The following is a 15,336-nucleotide window of genomic DNA, read 5'->3' as shown; positions in this document are numbered from 1 at the left end:
CTCAGCTGGGCTAGTTGCCAAATCTTTTGATGATACCACCTCTGCTTGGAGCTGAGTGATAGCCTTGACTAGCTCATCCAGTGTGGCCATGTTGAGAACATACACAAACCAGGAGGATAATAATTCGTAGGCTCACTATTCTGTCAGAGTCACCAGGTCCTAGGGGTCTGTGCACGTTCCCAACATTTCCACCACAAGACAGCTCCAATACTCTGATTAGAATTGTCACAGAGTCTAAGAGAGACCAAGTGGGGAAAAGGGGATTAGGAAGGGGACAGCTGGGAAGGAGACCTGTAGGAAGCAAAAAGGTTAAAACACACAATATCAAGATTATATCATATTAATCAATACTAGGTTATGACTTTAAGCATTGTCATTCTGAAAACATGGACAAACTAAGCATAGACTTAAAATGACTAGGCTTCAAGATGACTGGATACCTGTGAGGGAATCAAGAAAGGTTAAATGCAACTTTCAAATTCGAGTATTATCTTTTGCATGAGGATCAGGAAATAATCTGAATGATTTCTAAACCATAATATGAATCGTGTTTGAGAAACTTATTAAGTACACACAACATTACATCTAGAACTCTAGCTTTTTTGTTCTCTCAAAATTGCCGGAACATGAATTGCGCACATTGCAGATTTGTACAAAGGTTGTAAATACCATAGAATGATTGTGCACCATGAATAACATGAATTAGACTCGAGAAATAAATCACGCGTTTTGCCAACTCGAAAGCCACCAAGTAAATGCCTTCAAATAGTAGCGCATAATGAACACCGTGATTTTAAACACAGAAAAGGAATTGTGCGGCTTGCTGATTCGAAGGTCACCATATGAATGTCAGAAAATGGTAGCATACAATGAATAACATGAATTACACACAAGAAATGAATCGTGCGTCTTGCTGATTCGAATACCACCATGTAACTGTCACGAAATGTTAGCACACAATGAATATCAAGGGTTAAAGCACGAGAAATGAATCGCGCGTCTTGCCGATTCGAATGCCACCATGTAACTGCCAAGGAATGGTAGCGCACAATGAATATCAAGGGTTAAAGCACGAGAAATGAATTGCGCATCTGGCCAATTCGAATGCCACCATGTAACTGCCAAGGAATGGTAGAGCACAATGAATATCAAGGGTTAAAGCACGAGAAATGAATCGCGCGTCTAGCCGATTCGAATGTCACCATGTAACTGCCAAGGAATGGTAGAGCACCATTAATATCAAGGGTTAAAGCACGAGAAATGAATCTGCCAAGGAATGGTAGCGCACAATGAATAACATGAATTAAGCACGAGAAATGAATCGTGCGTCTTGCCGATTCGAATGCCACCTTGTAAATGCCATAAAATGGTAGCACACAATGAATATCAAGAGTTACACACAAGCAAAGAATCGCGCGTCTAGCCGATTCAAATGTCAGCATGTAAATGCCATTAAATATCAAGCGCACTTTCACATGCACAAGAGCAAATAGATTTATCATATTAATTAGGCCCAAGAACTCGAAATACTTCGAGAACGGGATCGGGGGCCCAGCCCAACCTCCGTCTTACCGCCCTGATCAAGAATCACCCAGCCAAGTGAAAGGGTGAGGCCTGGAAGATCAAGGTAGGCCTCCGGAACAGGAGCTCAGGAAGTTGCTGCTGCTCTGCACAGGAACCTCTGAATAATGAGCACGTGGAGCTGGGCTGGCTCTCTCTTATAGAGTCTTAGCCCAGCCTACCAATCACACCCAGGCATGCAGCAGGGAAAGATTCTAGAAGGCCCTGGAAGGCGACCACACCCTGACACAGTCTGAAAGCCTGCAGCAGTACATTACATGTGAACAGTATTTATATGCATGCGGAACATAAGTCTTCAGGATTAAACTCTGCAATGCAAAGGTTAAACAACATCATATCAGCACAATGCATAAATTATGTTAGCTTGAAATTATTAGGTTTTTGCATTCTAGTCGCCCATAGATCGTGCACTGCCCTGATGTTGACAATCACTTCAGGGAACAAAGGGGTGTCAGCAGGTTGCACCCACCTTTCATACCCAGTGACACGTCAGAGGATAAACAGGGGTCTCTTAATCCACTCAGATAATTACTGCCAACCGCTTTTAGTATTAGTGAAGCCGAAAACTTTCTTCCATTTATGCTACGATACGCTAAAGCGTGCACAAGTTGGAAAGGGTAAAGTGCCAAATGTGCTAGTGACGGTGACCACTGGCGTCCTTACGGCTTAGAAAAGATGACAGAAAGTCAGGAGAGAAAGGTAAGAATACCACACCCTTGCTATCCTGCCCAAAGGCAGGGGGCGGCTGTATGGTATTGGAACCCGGACCAGATCTGTGGCCGGTGACACACAGGTAAAGCAATAGCAGTGAACAACCCATGCACTCACATATAACAAAAAAACAAAAGACAGAGGGACACAACAAAACTTTCCTCTGACAGATAGCAATGGTCCCACCCCTTGTACCGGTGTATGGTGAGTGCAGGGTGGTGATAGTGCACTGTTGTGGGGTAGTCACTTAGGGCCATATGTATGAACACATTTTCCTATAGACACAAAACGGGTAAAACCCTTTTATACATGTGGCCCTTAGTTCTCCTGGGTCCTGGTATCGTAGCAGCTAAAATCAGTCAGGTTTCATTAATGTCTGTTGACCCCTTTTAATTTATGTCAACCAGGAACCCACCCTCCAAATGCCTCCTACTGTCACAGACCTCTCTCCTGCCTTTTAAAGTGCAAATGCATGCATTCAATTAAATCATCCAGCACACCACTCATTTCTACCCATGCATTCATAAATCAAAGCCACTTTCATCCATACACACCGCAATTATTTCACCACAGTTATGTTTGTTTTTGTGCATCATACCGCCAATTTGTTTTTTTACTCCAACATGCAATAAACACAGAACACAGACTGCAATGCGGTAGGGAACCGAATAGAAAACATGAAAGAGCCCTGCACCTCCTGCCTGCTCCACTGGAGTGGAAAACTACCACTCCACAACACCTGGGCACCACCTGCCCCTTAGCACTGGGGTGCACACCTACCACCCCCCTCTGGCCAGAGTATCCCTTTCCAGCCCCGCCAGCTGGAGATGTTACTGCTTCGCGAAGCAGTGATCACACAGCGCCTCCAGCTGAGTTCCGAGACAACACCACTAGTTGCCTCACTTACGTAACCTCTTCTTGAAGTAATAACAATCTACAATAAACACGGGAAACCTAATCTATTTATGCAGTGACAACGAAGGAAGGAAGTAAATGGTGCAGCAAGACAGAAACTGTGATATTAACACAAAATGCCAACAGGCGATGAAGAGCTATAGGCCACCATCTGAAAATTTGCACGAGGTGGAGTAGAAGTGCCCGTAATGTTGGGAGAATTAACATTGGCATGCCAGCGCAGACAAATAAAAAGCATTATCATGAAGAAGAGCAGGCTAAGGGGAACGGTATATATAAAAATTATCCACAAGTCCATTACTAAACCTATGAAACAGAAATATGAACGAAACACTCCACTCCCCCCCTGTTTCGTAGGGAAGGATCACGGAAGCAACAGATACTCACTACAGCTCCAGTGTCCTAGTATGGTACCTAGATACCCAGGGTATTGGGGTTCCACAAGATCCCTATGGGCTGCAGCATTTCTTTTGCCACCCATAGGGAGCTCAGACAATTCTTACACAGGACTGCCACTGCAACCTGAGTGAAATAACGTCCACGTTATTTCCCAGCCATTTTGCACTGCACTTAAGTAACTTATAAGTCACCTATATGTCTTACCCTCACTTGGTGAAGGTTAGGTGAAAAGTTACTAAGTGTGAGGGCAACTTGGCACTAGCCAAGGTGCCCCCCACAAGGTTCAGGGCAATTTCCCCAGACTTTGTGAGTGCGGGGACACCATTACACGTGTGCAATACCTATATGTTGCTTCACAATGGTAACTCTGAATATGGCCATGTAACATCTCTAAGATCATGGAATTGGCCCTCCATGCCAAGTCCAGTATTGGGGTGCCAATCCCATCCCGGGGCTCCAGCATGGACCCAGGGTACTGCCAAACCAGCTCTCTGGGGTTTTCACTGCAGCTACCGCTACTGCCAACCCACAGACAGGCTTCTGCAATCCTGGGCAGAACAAAGAGTTTCCTCTGAGAGAGGGTGTTAGACCCTCTTCCTTTGGAAATAGGTGTTAAGGGCTGGGGAGGAGTAGCCTCCCCCAGCCTCTGGAAATGCTTTCAAGGGTACAGATGGTGCCCTCCTTGCATAAGCTAGTCTGCACCGGTTCAGGGATCCCCCAGCCCCTGCTCTGGCGCAAAACTGAAAGGGGAGGGACAACTCCCCTGTCCATCAGCACCCCTGGGGTGGTGCCCAGAGCTCCTCCAGTGTGACCCAGACCTCTGCCATCTTGAATGCAGAGTTGTGAGGGAACAATCGTGGCCTCTGAGTGGCCAGTGCCAACAGGTGATGTCTGAGACCCCTCCTGATAGGTGCTTACCTGACTAAGTGGCCAATCCTCCTCGGAGGGCTATTTCGGGTCTCTCCAGTGGGCTTCTCTTCAGATAAAGAATACAAAAGCTCACCAGAGTTCCTCTGCATTTCCCTCTTCGACTTCTGCCAAGGATCGACCGCTGACTGCTCCAGGACGCCTGCAAAACTGCAACAAAGTAGCAAGAAGACTACCAGCGACATTGTAGCGCCTAATCCTGCCGGCTTTCTTGACTGTTTCCTGGTGGTACATGCTCTGGGGGCTGTCTGCCTTCACCCTGCACTGGAAGCCAAGAAGAAATCTCCCGTGGGTCTACAGAATCTTCCCCCTGCTAAAGCAGGCACCAAACATCTGCTTCACCGGTCCTCTGGGTCCCCTCTCATCTTGATGAGCATTGTCCCTGGAACATAGGACCTGGATCCATGTGACCCCGACACTCCAGTGGTCCATCTGTACAAATTTGGTGGAGGTAAGTCCTTGCCTCCCCATGCCAGATAGTAATCATGTATACTGCATTTACTGCAGCTGCTAGGGCTTCTGTGCACTTTTGAAAGGAATCCTTCATGCACAGCCCGGGTCCCCAGCACTCTGTCCTGCATTGCTCAACTCACTGAATTGACCACCTGCTTCGTGGGACCCTCTTTTGTTGTGTTGAGATGACCCCATGCTCAGTCTTCTTGAACCCATGTTCAAGGACTTCGGCGGGTGCTGCCTTCTTGTGCATGGGCTCTCTGTGCCTCTGAGGGCCCCCTCTGTTTCCCCTCCCAAGTGGCGACATCCTGGTCCTTCCTGGGCCCGGGCAGCACCCTTTTCCTTCAAACACAACCTTTGCAGCTAGGAAGGCTTGTTAGTGGTCTTTCTGAGTGAAAACAACTCTGCATCCTCCAGAACGCCGTGGGACATCTTTTGTGCAAAGGAGAAATCAATGGCATCTTCCGTTGTTGCAGAATCTTCAGCTCCTTCCTCATGGAGGCAGCCATTTTGCACCTTCATCCGGGGTTTAGTGGGCTCCTGCCCCCCTTGGACACTTTCGTGACTCTTGGACTTTGTCCCCTTCCTTTGCAGGTCCTCAGGTCAATGAATCCATCTTCAGTGCTTTGCAGTCAGTTGTGGTCTTTGCAGAATCTCCTATCACGACTTAAGTGTGTTTCCGGGGAAGTAGGGTAACTTTACTCCTACCTTTCAGGGTCTTGGGGTGGGGTATCTTGGACACCATTAGTGTTTTCTTACACTCCCAGCAACCCTCTACACACTAGACTAGGCCAGGGGTCCCTAAGTGGTTCACATTTCACTTTCTTAGTATATGGTTTGTGTTGCCCATAGGCCTATTGCATCCTATTGTATTCTACAGTGTTTGCACAACTTTTCTAACTATTTAATTACCTGATTTTGGTTTGTGTGTTTATTTTGTGTATTTTACTTACCTCCCAAGGGTGTATATCCTCTGAGATATTTTTGGCACATTGTCACTAAAATAAAATACCTTTATTTTTAGTAACTCTGAGTTTTGTGATTCTTATGATATAGTGCTATATGATATACGTGGCAAAGTAGGAGCTTTGCATGGCTCCTAGTTCAGCCTAAGCTGCTCTGCTATAGCTACCTCTATCAGCCTAAGCTGCTAGAACACTACTAATCTACTAATAAGGGATAACTGGACCTGGCACAAGGTGTAAGTACTATCAGGTACCCACTATAAGCCAGGCCAGCCTCCTACAATGATCAGACAATGTTGCTGTAGAAGATGTGTACAAAGTGTAAGCAGCCTAAAGAATGGCAGCAATGTAGGACACAAAGGGGGTCATTCTGACCCTGGCGGCCGGTGACCGCCAGGGTCACCGACCACGGGAGCACCGCCAACAGGCTGGCGGTGCTCCCAAGGGCATTCTGACCGCGGCGGTTCAGCCGCGCTCAGAAAGGGTACGCTGCCCCATTGAATCCTCCATGGCGGCAGAGCGCGCTCCGCCGCCATGGGGATTGAGACACCCCCTACCGCCATTCTGTTCATGGCGGGAAACCCGCCATGAACAGGATGGCGGTAGGGGGTGACGCGGGGCCCCTGGGGGCCCCTGCAGTGCCCATGCCAATGGCATGGGCACTGCAGGGGCCCCCGTAAGAGGGCCCCACAAAGTATTTCAGTGTCTGCTTTGCAGACACTGAAATACGCAACGGGTGCAACTGCACCCGTGGCACCCCTGCAACTACGCCGGCTCAATTCTGAGCCGGCGTCCTCGTTGCAGGGGCATTTCCGCTGGGCCGGCGGGCGCTCTTTTGGAGAGCGCCCGCCGGCCCAGCGGAAATGTTTGAATGGCCGCCGCGGTCTTTTGACCGCGGTGCGGTCATTTGTCGGCGGTACCTTGGCGGACGGCCTCCGCCGTCCGCCAAGGTCTGAATGACCCCCAAAATATTCCTTACAAGTAATGTGGTAAAACGTGGAGAAGGAACATACAGAGACAATACTGACTGTGCAACACATCAATGTCTACATGTGATCACCCAACATATGTACAGAGAGGGTGGCTAGGTCAATACATAACTCAGGCATGATTGCTACTACTATAACCTGGTAGTTACCTATCACATGCCAACATGACAGGAGGCAGACACAGATAGCACCATCTGTCCCCTGGCATGTCCCAAACTAGAAGTCACAACAGAGATAGAACCGCCAACCAAGCTGCCCATGGAAATTACTAAGGGTATCAAATGATGAGACGTCCTACATGTGCAAGTAGCCAATCCTCAGGACATGATATGGGAAGGCTGACATCAACTACCCCAGAGGAAAAATTGATATCCCAGTCCTTTTGATCACAATTGTTCATATGTCTGTCTGCAGGGGACAGCATTTCTCTGCTGATTAGCAATCATGAAGAGACTAGATCCCCGCCAAAAACATCCTGGCACAACTGCTCTGGCTACATAGAATTTTGACATTATCAGGGGCCTGATGCACGTGCACAGTGGACTGAGTAGTCAGGAGCTCCATAAACCCGTGCCTTCACATGCAACCATGGGTCTATGTCGACATGAAAACTCCCACAGTAGTGATGAAGAGTAGGCTGCCATCTTTGCCAGACTGCAACACTGATACAGTGTGGTATGCCATTGTATGTGGCAGTCATAAAAAAACTGATGTGGACGATTGTGAGTGCCTAGTTGGTGGCATGCACACATATACCACATATCCCAGCACACATGCACCACATAAAATGGCACTGGCACTGGCCTGGTAGTGTGTTTTGGAGACTAAACAAAAGGCAACTTATAACAAATGTAAGTGCAGATGTATCACAAGATCATTGACAAAAATAGTGTAAACATATTTATTGTACAGATAGTAAAATCCAATACAATTGGACAGAAGGGAAAAGAAATGCAAATACAAGCGGAAGCTAAATACATACTAAAACACATCATAATTAGAACACACATAATAATAAGAAGAAAGCATTCCTACCTAATAATATAAAAACATTCCTAAATATAAAAATAGAATAGACCACCAAGCTCAGGCCCTAAAGTGCAAAGTACATAAAAAAAATGACAATGAGTGCCAGCATATGCCATTAAAATCTACAACTTAACCAACAGCAACGGCGTGGCAAGAGCAAATTCAACCCCTGCCTATCATTTGCTCGCAGTGCCACTAAATTTAGATTGAGCAATTTTACCAAATTTACTCAGTAACACATTTAGCATTGAGTTAGCAGGGTCCAGAGACGGAATAATAGCCTGTCGTAGGAGCGAATTTCCAATTCATTCCATTTGCGTTGAAGCAAAGATCTACGCTCATTAAGTAAAGCAGGACACGGACAGACCACATGATCTAGAGTCTCCTCAACATTATTACAGCCTCTGCATATCACCCTTTCCCCAGAGGAAAGCCGCCATTGAGGTAGATGTTTCAAAAAACCCCAATCACCCATCCTTAGGACCAAAAATTCCCTTTTTTCAACCGAAACCCATAAGAACAGGAAAAGAAGGCATAACTGGCTTAAAGGAATTCATTACTGACCAGGCATGCTTCCGTTGAACAAGAAGGGAATGATCTGAGTGATACGAATACTGTTGAACAAGCCTATTTACACCTAATTTGAACACAGAATGGGAGGGGTTACTTTCCCAGAGATCATCAATACCCAGTCAACATTTGCATTCGGCCAAAAAATGGAAGTATGATCCCTTCGATTTCTACTCACTGATTTCTTGCCAGAGGACTGCCTCTAAACGGCCGTCTGTGGCACTGTGCAGCTTATGACAGAGCTTCAAAAAAGCACCGGCACCAACTACCGCCAAATCCGGAAGCCCAAATTATAACCGTACCTGTGCAGGTGATGCAAGGCGCCGACCATGGAAGACACTGTTATAGATTTTATTAACCAACCTTTGCCCAACAGAATTTCTTGACTATAGACCAATGAAGAGATAATCCTTACTCTCATAGCTTCCATTAAGGGAAGGAAGGTCGACCCCCTTAAAGCTTTGGATTATTTGGATAAGGCCACCTACAATGCCACAGCTTTGAGATCGATCTCCTTCTTGTGTTTAACAAAACTGCCCCTAGAGTCAAAATGAACCCCTAAATATTTGTAAGACTGGTCGGAGACAAGTTTACAGCTTTTATAATACCAACTGAAACCTGAATGTTTTTTCCTACCAATGGAAACTACTTTGGTTTTAAGCAAATTAACTTCCAGTTGATTCTCGGAAGTATAAAATGCAAGTTGATTAAGCAGCCATTGAAGGCCAATCCTAGTGCAACTAAATAGTAAAAGGTCATCGGCATAAGGCAGATGACTGAGCCTAAGGCCACCAATCTTAGGGGAATGAGAATTAACAACATCGAGAGACGATGATAGATCTGCAATAAACAAATTAAAAAATAAAATAAACAATTGACAAAAATAAATGACCTTCTTATGTGTTCCAACATACAGAAACATAGATGGCACTCATATGACTACACAGGCATTTGTCAAAGTCCAACACGTGTCCATGTAGGAAGATAGATATGTGAGGTTTCATATCCCATGAACAGACCACATGTTAATGAAATGACACTACACACTTCTTTACAGAAGCACGGCATATAGCAACCTTCATTGAAACATGTATGTATCCCATCTCCTGGAACTAAGATGCATGGGGAACTATGGGGGTCATTATGACCCCGGCAGTCAGTGGTAATATGGCGGTAATTACCGCCAACAGGCTGGCAGTACTTACCACCATATTATGACATTAGCGGGTTGGCTGAAGTCAACCCGCCAATGGACCACTCCGACCGCCATGTCGGTGACAGCCGCCAGGCTGTAGATATCTGTCTACAGCCCGGCATCCGTCAATGTTCCACCCGCGAGATTATGACCCCGCCTACCACCATGGTTTTCGTGGCTTCCTTACTGCCACAAAAACCATGGCGGTAGGCACCATCAGTGACAGGGAATTCCTTCCCTGTCACTGATAGGGGTCTCCCCCTCCCCCTCCATATCCAGTTACCCCACCACCCCCCTGCCTCCCCAAAGCCCCCCAAGCCCCCTACATTCACTCCGCCTTCACACACATACACACACACTTTCCCACAGACATCCAGGCTTGCCGACATTTACTCACACACACCCACACACACTTTCAAACATACACGCAGACACAAAATACAACACACACTCATACTGACACCTTCATACATCCACGCTCGCATCCAACACGCAACACACAACCGCATTCACCAACACACAAACATACACACACACTCCCATACCCCCACACACACACAACACCCACCATCCCCCTCCCCAGTCGGAGACCTGACTTACCTGTAGTCACGGGTTCCTCGGCAGGAGACGGGACGGGGCGCTGCTGCCACCAGCAGCGTCGGCCAGCAGAACACTGCCAGGCCATAATATGGGTCATAATACGGCCGTTGGTTATCTACTGGCGTAGCACTGCTGGTGGCAGCAGCGCCACCTTACCACCATCCGCCGCCATGGCCACAGCCAGATTTCCACCATCCTTCTGATGGAAATCCGGCTGTGGTCATAATCTGCCAGATGGCTGGTAGCCGCGGCGATGGTCTTTTGGCGGTCATCGCCACAGCGGTAGATGGTTTTTACCACCAATGTTATAATGAGGGCCTATATGTCATACGTGTAGCAGAGCATCATGAAGGCTAAACCAACAACATACCACAGAGTAGACACACATGCACACGCAAATTGCCAGGGTTAATGTGATTACAACCCAGTTGTAGTCCACTGCAAATTGTCATGGCTGTCACATGCTTTACCATGTATTGGACATAGCCCATCATATCTATTGTGTTGTTGGTATGTGTCCATTTGTATATCAGACATAACAATGTTGTACACCTAGAAATATGTGTTAGTACACATATGTACACTCATAGTGCACATGGGCTAACATGTATGTGGACACACTGTAGCTACACATGCACATATGCACATGGTAGACGTTATCTCATGCATCACACCCATAAACAAACATATAGGTTAAACATACTAATATCACTGTTAAGATATGAATGGATAGGCACGCACATGTAGCCATACCATAATGACAACATTATTACATAGCCCCTGTGCCATAGTATGTGAATATAGGTGCAATCTAGGCCTACATAGTAAATTTCCATGCTTTCCTGTCATGCGTCAACTTTTTTAATGCAAATGTCTCTATTCCATACTCCGCAATACCAGAAAAATTATGTCTGGCCCCTAAGTGGCTATCACAAGTCTACAGGCCTTTTCATGCACAATGGGACAAAATCGACGCATGACCGTCATGCGTCACAAATTTAGATGCAAATGCCTAAACTTCATACGTCTCTATGCAGCAAAAAGATGCCTGGCCCTGAGCATCTATCGCAAGTCCACAGGACTTGTCACACAAAATGGGACAAAATGGACGCATGTCATCATGCTTCAAAAAAATTACGCATGACTGAAAACGTGACACACAGCTCCAGGAAGTGATGAAACAGGACATCCTGCCTACATACAAGGTACAGTGAGTTGACTTTCACTTCACAATCATATTGTCTCTGAGTGTGTGAGGGTGTGTGGAGCTGGTGTTGTTAGTGGATTGGAGGTTTTGGAGTGTTTTGTGATGTGTCCTTTAGCTGTCTTTTTTGTCTTTTAATCAGTCTTTTGTAGTGTATTTGTACTGTATCTGTCACTGTATTATGGGGTGTTTGTCTAGGGGTAGGATAGTTTGTTGGGTAGGTGGGGTAGTTAGGGTAGTTTTAAATGTTGTTCTTTTTTTCCCTGCAATTGCATTTGCAGGATATATACACTGCATGAGGTCAGGGAAAGGGAGGGTGTCCAAGATATTGGCAGTTGAGCTGGGGCACTTTATTTGCCTTATGCAGCATTCCCTGCAGATGATGCATGCACTGAGTGGCCGCATTATCCAGGGCTACCCCACAGAGGCCAGGAAGCTGCGATTGGGCAAGGTGCTCCACCACCTGACACGGATATTTGGCATCGGATGCAATGACCACCAACTCAAATACCGTTGAGCAGACCTGACCTGATGTCAAGGGAGCAAGATCTGTTGGATCACCAGAGCACTGATATTGGTGGAGCAGTTGGTAAGTATCCCATTTCCATAGCAACACCATTGTTAGAAATGGGGTCTCTGGTTGGCAGTCAGTCTACACTCTGTCCAAGCAGGGACCCTTATTCTAGTCAGGACAATGGAGATACACACTTAAGATAACCCCTACTCACCCCTTGGTAGCTTGGCACAAAGGCAATATTCAATATATTTGTACCAACACACACAGTAATACAGTGAAACCACTTCAAAATGGACAGCACAACAGTTTAGAAGAATAGGTAATATTTATCTGAATCAAACAAGACCAAAATGACAAAAATCAAACAAACACAAGTCAAGATATACATTTTCAAAACAATAAGTGCCAGATGTAGCAAACGTTTGTGAGTCGCAAATGGCCCGAATCGCTATTAGCGACTCTGCAAAATCGGAAATGGGATGCAAAAATCCCATTTCCGACTCGCAAAAAGCGATGCGACCCGTTACCGACTCGCAAAATTTGCGACCCCATTTTGCGACCTGCAAATAGGAAGTTGCGAGTCGCAAACCATATGCAATAGCAACTCGCAAATTGCGACTAGTCGCAAAAAGCCCAGTTTGCATGTCCCATTTACCACTAACTCAGAGCAGGTGGTAATCATTACCAAAGTATAAAAGGAGACCCAGAAGGCATCTGGGTTACTCAAGATGGCGGAGATATACCTGATAGCAGTGAGGAGGAGAGCCCACGCAGCCCAGCTGAGGAGGAGGAGGAGCCAGAGACAGGAGAAGATTTACAGAACAAGGCAGACTCTTTTCCAGCAAACTGAGGAAGAAATCTATGATAAATACAGACTTAGCAGCGCAGCTATACTAGATTTAATTGAATTACTCAAACCACAGCTAGAACGCCAGACTCTGCACGGCTGCGCCATCCCTACGCATGTGCAAGTGCAATGCTCACTGCACCTCTTGGCCTCGGGGAGCTATCAGGGGGTCATTGCTATGGCAGGTGGGGTATCCCAAAGTGCACTATCAAGGTTCCTCAGGGCATTCCTAGATGCCTTACTCACACACATGTCCCAATACATATACCTACCCAGGAATGAGGCAGAAATCAACAGCACCAAGCTGGACTTTTACCGGATTGCCAACTTTCCCCATGTCATAGGGTGTGTAGATGGGACACATATTCAAATATGCCCTCCTGCAAACCTGGAATATCTGTTCCGCAATAGAAAGTGTACCCACTCACTCAATATTCAGGTTGTTTGTGACACCCATTATGTCATCACTGACATTGTAGCTAAATTTCCAGGCAGTACTCATGACTCCTACATTTTTAGGCACAGTGGGATACACCAACGCCTGGAACGTGGGGAGTTTGGAGACGGATACCTCCGAGGTAGAGCTGCATACACCTTTTTAGACATGCACACAGATCAATGTGCACACCAACCAGGACTTTCTAACAGTGTACTTTTTGTGCCCAACAGGTGACAGTGCATATGCACTACGGCCATGGATAATGACTCCGTACTTAACACCCAGCAATGAATGTGAGAGGTGATACAACAGTGCACATATGAGGACCAGGAACCTGATCGAACAAACCTTTGGATTGCTGAAAGCACGGTTCAGATGCCTCCACCGAAGTGGAGTTGCCCTCCAGTATACCCCCATAACGGCATTCAAAATAGTTGTCGCATGCGCTATCCTGCACAACATTGCCTCCCGACGTGGGCTACCTCTCACCTCTGCAGACCCGGATTCTGAGGATGAAGAGCAAGAGCAACCACATCGCCATCATGGGGATAGGAGCATCGCAAATCAAGGCAGACTGAGACGGGAACACATCGCAACACAATACTTTGGAAGGTACGTGCCAACTTCTACCATACTCACCAATTGAACAAACACTCCATTTGTTAAGTGGAACAAAAAAATTATTTAATATGTGCAAAAAACAAACTATTTACAATGAAAAACTGTTCAGGGACTTCAAGAAGCCCACCTGGCATGGGGCACATTGCCATCATGTGCCCCAACATCAGGGACAGTGTTTAGTTTATTGCCTACGGCGGCCTCTGCCAGCCTGGCTGGTACCAGGTTGCTCAGCAGTGCTCTGCCTCGTACTCCCACTCCGGAGCACCCTGGTGTCACCAGCAGAGACACTGCTGACAGTGGAGATCTCCTCGCTGTCTTGTGGGGTGTCCCCTGTACCCTGGACACCTGCCGTGCCTCCTTGAGGTCTATCACATGGGTGATCCGGCCCAGGCCCCTTGCCACATCACCCGCAAAGTGGCCCATTTCCACCTGGAGGCCGACTGTTCTCCTTGACAGCCCAGTAGTGTTCACTGCCAGTCTGCAAATAGAGAAGGCCATCCTGTCCAGCCTTTGGAGCAGCTGGCGGTCCCTGCGCCGGGCACCCTCGCTCTGTGTAAGCAGTCCAGCCACCAGTTCACGCATGGACTGGGCTAGGTCACCAGTGTTGTTGCCTATTACGTCCAGTTGTGCATGAAGCTGCTGCATGCTGTTTTCATTGTTCCTTACGAAGCGGTGCAGAACCCCACTAATCCGCCCTAACCTTTGATTCTGCAGGCGCTGACCACGTAGCAGTTGTGCCTCTGTCAGTGTGGTGGACGGACGCCCTGACTCTGCCTGAAGCCCTGCTCTTCTCATCCTGCGTCGCCTGCGCAGCGGTGGATGCCCTGTGATATGTGCTGTGGCACTCCTGGTTGTTGCTGGTGCAGGCTCTGAAACCACTGTTGCAGCGGGTGTTGTCATAGAGGGGATGGTGTTGGTGGTGCAGGTGGGAGTGGTGGCTGCTCCTGTTGTCTCCTCATGGGGCTGGCTGACCAGTGGCACCTGGTTGCTGTGGCTGGTGGTGGGGTCTTGTGGGAGACCTGTGGGACATGGGGAAAACACTGTCAGTGTCTGCTATCTGTTGCAAACTTCCTAATAAACATTTGCCTATTAACTGCCTACTTGACTACATTGCCCATAATGCATCATGCTGGTATCTGCAACTCTGAAATGGAGCTATCTTGGTTGTGCATGCCCCTGTGTACATGGTGGGTGGGGGTATGGCATTGATGGGGGTACAGGCATATCACATGGTACTCACCGGTTGTTGTTCTGGGCTCAGAGGTGTCCAGTTCTCCGAAACCTGTTACAGACTCCGGCTCCAGGGTCTCATGCACCCTTTCCTCCAGGGGTGTGGGTGGTGGTATGGAAGATGGTCCCCCTCCTGTGCCTCTC

This window comes from Pleurodeles waltl, chromosome 3_1 (assembly GCF_031143425.1).
Source record: "Pleurodeles waltl isolate 20211129_DDA chromosome 3_1, aPleWal1.hap1.20221129, whole genome shotgun sequence".
In the NCBI taxonomy this organism is placed as follows: Eukaryota; Metazoa; Chordata; class Amphibia; order Caudata; family Salamandridae; genus Pleurodeles; species Pleurodeles waltl.
This window is presented reverse-complemented; position numbering follows the sequence as displayed.